Source organism: Agelaius phoeniceus, chromosome 31 (assembly GCF_051311805.1).
Source record: "Agelaius phoeniceus isolate bAgePho1 chromosome 31, bAgePho1.hap1, whole genome shotgun sequence".
Taxonomy (NCBI): Eukaryota; Metazoa; Chordata; class Aves; order Passeriformes; family Icteridae; genus Agelaius; species Agelaius phoeniceus.
In genome coordinates, this window is record NC_135295.1 from 5,957,405 (window position 1) to 5,966,654 (window position 9,250).

Below are 9,250 nucleotides of genomic sequence, written 5' to 3' on the forward strand. Positions count from 1 at the left end.
AGATTGCCCAGCTTGTTGAAAGTGTTCGGGGGGGAAAAAAGGAGAATCCCTGGAGCCGCCCCAGCACAAGAGCCTGAAGACCCGGAGCAGATCCAGACGCTGCAGGATGGTGAGTAGCAGAGCTGGGCCACAGGGCTGATGGCTACAGCCAGCGTGGCCCCATGCCATCCCATCCCATGCCCTGGGGACATGCCCATGGACAGGATGGACAAGGGGCAGAGCAGACAGCCCGCAGTGGCCGTGCTCCATCACCTGGGTCATGCCGAGGCTCTCCCTGCCTGGGGAGCGCAGGGCTGGGCTGTGTTCTCCGGCCTCTCCCGCAGCCCCTCAGCTCTGGCTGCGCTCGCTCTTTGCCAGGTGCAGCCCTGGAGAAGACACAAGAGCAGGAAGCCGGCCGTGGCCGCTTGCGCAAAACCCTGAAGGTACCTGCAGCCACCCCCAGCTGGGCTGGGCCTGCTGTCCCTGCTGAGCCCAGCAGCACGCTTGGAGCATGCCACGGAGCATGCCTGGCTTCCCTGCCCTTTATTCTCCTGCAGATGTTTGGGAAATTGCTGCGCATTCGACGACGTAGAAAGGTGGGCCCCACAGCAGCTGAGGGCACAGCCCAGCCTGCCTCGGGGCTGACCGAGCTCCAGGCAGAGCCTGATGTCAGCCCAGATTGGGCTGAGCGCTCAGAAGACTCTGAGGCTGCAATGAACGAGGACAGGGCAAAGGCAGACAAGGCAGCAAGTGAGGATGTGGCCGTGACAAACAGCAACACCGCCGAGACCGAGGATATCTCAAATACTGGCAGCAGGCCCACTCTCACTGGGATTCATGCTCCCACTAAGGATCTTGTGGTGGACAGTGCTGCTCCTTCTCAGGAGCAGGTAAGCAGCCTGGGGCCGGGCCTGGAGGCCTGCCAGGACGGTGTGTCCCCTCAAGCCATGGTCCCTGGGCCCCTCAGCCTTTGAGGCCAGCAGAGTGTGGCGGGAAGGGAAGCACTTCTTGGGGGAAGCTGGGCAAGTTGCTCCTTTGGACAGCACTCCAAATCTCCCCCATGCCTCCTCCAGGTGCCGGCCATGGTAAGAAACATCCACCAGACTCTACTGTCCCATGGCACTATGGATGCCACGCTGCACAGCCACATTGTGAGGCTGGCTGAAGAGCACCCTGCCGACGTGGTGCTGACCCTCCTGCGCTGTGCCCCAACATGTGACAGGTGCGGGGCCCACGTGCCTGGAGAGCTCAGGGCTCAGCAGCCTTTAGGGCCCGTGGCCCTGTGCAGCCTGTGCTATGGGGTCTGCTGGACAGGCAGAGAGGTCCAGGAGCCTCAGGCCCCTCTGTTTCCCGAGCCTGCTGCCAATGCTCCCCCCTGCCCCCCAAGGCACTGGGGCTCTTTCACCTGCACTCGCACAGCTGCACAGGGCACAGTACTGTGACTGAGATGCCCCTGACACAGAGATCTGATCCCAGAGAGCTGCTGCGAGGATATGGAGAAGCATTGGCTCGTCAGGAGTAACAATGGAGAAAGTGCTGCCAACACTGCTCCGTGTAATGGAGGATTGGCCACTGCACAGCGTATGCACCTCTGATGGGGACGACAGGGACGTTTTTGCCCTGGCTGTGAGTTTCTGGGCCCATGCTCAGGGCCGCCAGGTGGCCTCTGCAGTAGCTCTCAGTGCTCTCAGTGCTGGAGTCACTGGGCTGAAAGCTGGGCTAGGGGCAGGCTCAGGGGGCACCAGGCCCGCTGCTCCTCCTGCATCTGCCCTTGGGCCCTGCCCCATGGACACCTTGGCACTGAGCGCTGTCTCTGGCTGCTTCTTTTGCAGGCAGCTCTGGTGACTGTGCAGGTGCTCGGGTTGCTCAAGGCCATGATCCCTTATTCTGAGCAACTGTTTCTGGCACTGCTCTTCCATATTGTCATCACTACGCAGCAGCCGCCAGCAGAGGAAGTTGATAGCTTCTGGAGAGCGTGCCAGGAGGAGCAGCGCCTTCCCATCATGCTTAACAGGTGCCAGTCCTCCTGTCCTTGCCATGCCCTTGTGGCCAGCGCCAGCGCTCCTAGTGTGACCTGGGCTTTGCTCTGCACACAGGTTTGCAGTGAAGGCCATGAAGGTTCTGCTCTGCCGACTGCGGTGTGAGCACGTGGTGATGTCTATGGAGCGCAAGTGTGCCTGGGAGATGCTGCTGTGTGCTGACAGTCAGCACTATGCCATGGCTCTGCTGGCCAGGTGAGACCCCCTTGTCCCCGCTGTCCCCGGCATTTGTGCCCTGTGCTCCAGGCAGTCCCTGTGGTCATGGGCCACAGAGGCTCGTCACTGAGGGACGGCCAAGGAGGCTGAAAAAGGCTGGGATAGGAGAGTGCCCAGAAGGGGCCACCTCCCAGAGCAGCCACATCCCCTGCAGCGATGCTGGGGAAAGACCAAGCCTCTGTGAGTCAGTTCTGGGAGAGGCTTGTCCCCCACCTCAGGCTCTCGGTGCCTTTTTTCCCCCTGCCAGGGAGATGCATTATGACTTGAGCCCACTGTGTTCCCATGTGGCATATGGCCTTCTCCTGCTGCTCAGAAGTGAAAAGCCAAGCTGGGATCTGCCCTTGCTGGCATTCTGTAGAGAGCTTTTTGGATAATTGGTTAGCTGAGAAAGGACATTCTGATGTGATACTGATGGATAAGGGTAAGAGAAACAAGCTGAGAACTGAGCAACCGGTGCCCAATTACTGACGAAGGTCACAGTGACCTTCTCTAAAACGGGAAGACGGGGGAGAAAATTGCTTGCCAGAAAATGTAGCTATCCCAAGGTAGAGAAATTAGAAGAATGTACACATAGAAGCAAAATAATTGTTAAGAGATAGAAGTAGGTGTGTTTGATCTAAGTGTGCTTTAACCAATAATGAGCTCGGCTTTTGCAATATGTATAAGCTTCATTAACACTAATATAAATATGTGTAGAGTTTCAATAAACTTCGAAATTTGCTATTCATCGCATATGGTGTGTTGCATCTCTCCCGCCGCTACGACAGCATTCCTTGTGGAGGTGAGCCTGGTGGCCAGCAGTGCCTGGCTGAGCTGCCTCGCAGCTCTCTGGCCTCTCAGAGCCACAGCTGCCTGGGCCAGTGCCCACGCCCTGTGCTGCTGCCTGGGCCTGGCCCTGTGTGGTTCTGGGCTCCTGCTGGATGGCTCCCCTGTCACTGCCCCGTGCCTTTCAGGTCCTCAAGTGCCTGCACTTGAGGAAATGTGCTGGCACTGTTGTGAAGATGATGTCAAGTTGCCTGCAGATGGAGTGCAGGGAGCGGCGGCGCCTGGCGCTCAGAGGCCTGGTGGTGCTCAGCAGGGAGCCCTGGATGGTGAGAAGGGGGCTGCGGCTGAAGCTGCACTGTGGAAAGCAGCCCCTTGGGCGTGCAGGGCTTCAGGAGCTGAGGCAGCTGCTCCCAGCTCTCCTGCCTCAGCTGCCCCAGTGCTTTGGCTCAGGCCTTTGGCCTGTGGGCCCTGCAGCAGCAGCAGCAGCAGCAGCAGCAGCAGGGTGGGCTTGCAGTGCCAGGGTGGTGTTGGCGGTGCAGCCGGATGTGGCTTTGCAGCGCAGCCTTGTGTTCCACCCAGGCCAGGAGAATGTGCAGCCTCTCTGCGAGCCTTCTGGAGCTGCTGGGTGAGGCCGATGGAAAGGTGGTCAGCATGTCCATGCATGTGTTGACAAATGTGCTCCAGGCAGACATGCTGGTATCCAGCAGCACTGCCCCCAAGCTGGCTGAGGCACTGCTGCTGCTCTTTGACCACGTAAGGCTCTGTGTCCCCAGCTGCGGGCACTGGCTGCTGCCCAGAAACTTTGGCCAGGTGAGCGTGGAGAATTTGGTGTAAAGGCCTGATCCTCTTGCATTCCTCCAGGACAACAGCTATGTGCAAGTGCTCTCCCTTGAGCTCTTCTTCAGGGTGATGGAGTCGGTAGTGGAGGAGGGAAAAAAGCCCCTTGCGAAGATTTTGAGCCAAAGCCTCCTTCCACTCTTTTTCCAGTGCCATGATGAGAAGCAGTGTGTGGCAAAGGTGAGGTTTAGTGTGATGCTGGTGGATCTTGGGGAGGGGGCTGGGCTGCCTCCTGCCCTGGCACCTCCAGGAGTGCAGCCTGGTGCAGGCCTTGGCACAGGGATGTGGGTCCTGTGCCTTGGCCCGTGGGGCCATCTGTGGGTGTCTGGTGCCCTGCAGGCCTCTCGGGAAACGCTGCTTGGTGTGGCCAAGTTCCTGAAGAGGAGGAAGCTGAAGCAGCTGGTGAAGAAGAGGCAGCTTTCAAAGTTCAGCGAGGTGCTGGTAAGGAGGGCCTGGAAGGCCCAGGCTGAGGCTGGAGAAGGCCCCTGAGGGCGGTGCTCAGGGTGCGGGGCCGGGCAGCTGTGCCCCTGGCCGCTGCTGCAGGCAGAGGCCGCGCGGGCTCTTCTCCAGGCTCCCGTGGGCCCGAGGCGGGTGCCCATGGAGCCCCGGCCCGGCGGGGCTGCGGGGCGGCACGGCGGCTCCCCGGGCAGCAGCCGTCCCTCTGCCCCCTCCCCTCGGGAGCCCTTGGCCAGCGGCTGCTGTGGCCGCGCCTCAGGGCGGTGCGGGCAGGGGAGGCCGGGGCTGGGCGCCCGGCCCAGGGGCTGAGTCCGCGCCAACGCTTCCCTCCTGCCAAACGTGCTCTGGAGCCCCCGGACAAGCTCTGGCAGAGTCAGCACAGAGCACCAGCTTTCCTCAACATCGCAGGGAAATTCAACATTCCCAGAGCTGCTGTACGAGGGCTGGAAAAGGAAAGAGGAGTGAAAGGATGAGGGTTGGCAGGAATTGTGGCACAAAGCCACCAGAGATGCTCCTGTGGACCCAAGACCTGCCTGAGCTCGGGCGCTGCCTTCCTCCCATTCGGGATCATGGAGAGCGGTCGCGGGTGTTGTGCAGGGCATGTGCCTGGCCCCGGGAAACTGCTACACTGCCAGTGGGCACCGGGATCCAACCTGCTGCCTTGGCGGCTTCTGCCCGCTGCCGGTGGTGGTGCCGGGACCGATTGGTGGCCGTGAGTTTGCAAAAGGAGCGATTTCCCCTCCTCCCTCCCGCCCGAGGCCGCCATGGCCCCTGAGGGGATGGAGCTGGAGCGGGGCGCCCCCTGCTGGCCGGGAGTGCTCCCTGCAGCGCCCCCTGCTGGCCGCGGTTATAACTGCCACAAAAACCAACAGCGCTGAGCGGGAGGGAAAGTTCTGGGGTTCTGGGTTTGTGTTGTTGGTTCTGTTCTGCTTTATAAATTTCCTAGTAAAGAGCCCTATTACTTTTCTTACACTTTTGCCTGGAAGCCTTATCATTTTTGAAATTAAAACAAATTTTAGACATGTGTCTTCTTTCGATTCCAGGAATGTTCCTACTTTCCATGGCAGATATTTCTCTTTTAAATGAGTTGCCAACTCCTGGGTTCCAGCGTGGATGAGACAGACAACCCAAGAGCAGACACGGTCAGGGAGTGTGCCACCTCATGCTCTGCCTTTTGAGCCATTAGGGCCACCAAGGGCCCTCTCCCCAGCTGGCACTTCTGGTCATGTGGACACTCAGGAGCTGGCTTTGGCAGAGTGTCACACTGTCCCCAATGTGCCAAGGCTGACAGACTGATGGACAGACGGGGCCCTGTCTCACCAAAAGCAAGGCCTGACCCACCCCTGCCACACACAGGTGTTCCAAAATGTCTCCAGACATCAAACTTTTCCTGTCTCTGACACCTCACCCTGTGCCATGGCCTGATCCTGACTGCCCTGGGACAGGGAGAGGCTCTGGAACCCCCCCAGGGCCTTTGTGACATCATGGTGTGGGGAACACAGCAGAGGAGGGGTTTGGGACAGAGAATCCAGAGCCACCTGAAGGCCACTTCAGAACAAGGAAGGTCCAGGGCCCTGCCAGGTTCCCCTAGTGGAGAAAATGTGCTGGGGCAATCATCTGGGATTTGCCTCTATTTTGGGGGCTTTCCCAGGAAATCATTCGTTTTCTGATCCTTTGGACTCTGAACCTTGTTGCTGTTTCTGTTGGTTTAATTCTCTCTCATTGCTGTTTCAGCAAATTATTCTTCTCTCAGCCCTTTGGGATGTTTGTTCCCCCACGGGGAGCAGGAGGGGCAGTTTTTAGTGGCAGCACAGACACGAGTGGTTGCCCATGGGTGGGGACCCCCAGTGCCCCCAGTTCCCCCCAGTGTCACAGCACATTCCCGTAGATGTCACCGGGTTCCCGCAGTCGCCCCTGGGGTCCCCGCAGCTCCGCGTTGGTCACCTGGGGATCCTGGAGGGTGGTGGCACGGGGGGACACTGCGAGAGACACGGGCTGTGGGATCTGGGTGGGGTGACACTGGTGGGTGACGTGTCCCTCTACGTGTGTCCCCCCTGTACTCACCCCCTGCCCACTTGGTGACCACGACGTGGGTGTACAGCACCTCCCCCTCCTCTGGGGGGGCCGGGGGATCCGGGGGGACCCTAAGGGAATAAAGGGGATGTGGGGGAGGAAATGGGAGGTCTTGGGGCGTTCGGGTAAAAGGGGAGAGTGTGGTTTGAGCCCCGCACTCACCTTTCCTGCTGCTTCCTGGCAGCTGCAAAAGAAAGAGAGGAGGAGTCACTGTGGGGGTCACAGGGCCCTGACCCCTGTCAGGATTGCTGAACCCCCATGGGATGCCCAAGCGTCCCTGAAACCCCCCAGAATCTGTGAACCTCTCCAGTGGTCCCAACCAAGTCAGCCTCAAACACCCAAACCCAGCTGGGACAAAGACCACCCAAATACCCCCAGGGCCCCTGAAAGAACCCTCAACATCCCTGCAGGACCATCCAGACACTGCCCAAACCCTACAGGACTCCCAGCCAAAGTCACATTTCTGGGGCTGTGGGTGCCGCCCTATCGCTCCCCAACTCTGGGGGCCTCTACAGCTCCCTGGGACCCCCGTCCCCCATTGTCACCCACCCAGGCGGTGCCACCTGTGCCAGGCAACAATGACACCCACGAGAAGGAGCAGGAACAAAAGAGCCCCACTGACCCCTGCAGCCACTGCAAGAAACAGAGGGGGACACATCAGGGTCACCCATCACCCCCGGGGTCTTGCATCCCTGAGTAACCCTGTGTGACTCCACCTGTGACCCTGTGTTTCTCTGTGTCCTACGCTGTCGCCTCCAGGGCCAGCTCAGGGCTGAGTGCCTGGAACACGTGGTGCCCGTCCTGTCCCAGCTGATTGGTGGCCATGCACTGGTAGGTGCCCGAATGTCCCACATCGATGTCCCTGAGCTCCAGGAGGGGACCCTGAGCCACCTCCTTCCCGTTGTGCAGCCAGATGAAGGTGACAGGGGCTGAGCCCACCTGCACTGAGCAGCGCAGGGTCACATTGTCACCTTCACGCACCTGGTGTGATGGGGGACTGGGGATGATGGTGGCATTAGCCACAGGCACTGTGGGGACATAAAGAAGGCTGGCACTGGGTGAGGTGGGATGGGGGTGCTGCAGTTGGGTCACCCCCAGCCCGAGGGTCCCGCTCACCCAGGACAGTGACATTCAGGGGGTCACTCTCGGCCACGCTGTCCCCATTGCTGACCCGGCACCGGTACTGGCCGCTGTCATTGTCCCCAACGTGGTGCAGCTCCAGGTGGGGACCGGTGCCCAGCAGTGCCCCCAAGCCCTTCCGGTGCCAGGAGAAGGACAGGGGACCTGACCCTGCGGCCACCGTGCAGCTCAGCACCAGGCTGTCCCCGAGTGCCACCTGTCCCCTGGGGGGCTGTGCTGACAGGGACACCCCCGAGAGCGGGACCCCTGTGGGAGGGGGTGACAGAAGGGGACAGTGAGGGACCTGGGGGGTAAGGGAGGGGAAGAGGGATCCCAGTGAGGGAAAGGCTGTGAAGAGACTGGGGGGTCTTGAAAGGGACTCCAAGGAAGGATGGGGGGTCAGGGAAGGGACACGTGGTGAGGGAGGGGGCTGAATCCAGGGAGGGTACAGGGACCCAAGGGAGGGGATGGTGAGACCTGGGGAATGTGACGGGACTTCAGAGAGGGGGGAGGGGACCTCGGGAGGGGTGAAGGGACCCAGTGAGGGATGGGGTCTCCTGGCACTGATGGAGGTCCCCAGACAGTAATGGGGGACCCGAGCAGACCATGAGGGCTCCCCGTGCCCATCCCCGCACTCACTGTGCACCGTGACATGGAGCCGGGCTCTGCTATTCTGCACGACCCCCCTTGGAGTGCACCTGGCAGCTGTAATTCCCCGAGTGGGAGACCCCCAGGGCAGGCACCAGCAGCTGCAGGGACCCCTGCAGGCCCCCCACCACCTGCCCGTCCCGGTAGAACACGTGCAGGAGGGGGCTCGGGGCCTCAGGGGGCTGGGGGCGCTGAGGCAGCTGAGAGTCAGGGGGGACCCCTGGGTGGGCTTGGGGCGACCCTCCAGCACCAGCACCGAGAAGAGCTCAGGGAAGGAGAGGGGAGGTGAGGACTGTGACTCTGAGTCTGCTGGGAAGGGGTTTGGAGGTGTCAGGAGATCAGAATTCCAACTGTGGGGGTGCTCACCGTGCACTGTCACTGTCACTGGTGCTGACCGTGAATGAAAGGGCTTCACAAAACCACTGCAGCTGTAGTGATCGCTGTGGTGCAGCTGCAGAGGGGACAGGGACAGCTCAGTTCCCCTGAGGGACCCCCACAGATCCTTCTCCTCCCGGTAAAATCGCACCCTGGTGTCCGGGTTGTCCTGCCGGCCCCGGCAGCACAGTGTCACTGTGTCCCCCTCCAGCAGTGCCCGTGCTGGCACCTGCAGCACCAGCTCATTTGTGGGACAGGAGGGTCCCATCTCACTGAGAGGCTTGAGACAGGTGCAAGGAGGGTCCCCATGGCACTGGGGACATGTGGGTGCACTGGGATGAACTGGGATGTTCCTGTGTGCAGGGCACCACACAAGGGGTGTGAGGCCACCCACAGACTGGAGCTCACCCAGATCTATCAGCGGCCACCCAGATGATTTAAGATACCCACTCGCCATCTAAGACTCTAACGGGGGGGCTGTGCCCACTGCCAGGTCTGTCACACGTGTAGGTGCCACTCTCAGTGACACTCAGGTGGTCGAGTCCCTGCTGCCCCCAGCACTGCCCGTCCTTGTACCAAGTTGTGGCTGCGGCGGTCCCCAAGCCCTGGCAGGTCAGGGTCACCCGGTCCCAATGCACCGCCGGCCTCCAGGGGGCTCCACCAGGAGCTGGGTGGTCTGGGCACCTGTGGGTGACAGGGGACACCAGCCTGCCAGGGCCAGTGTGGGGCTGGGGACAGTGGGG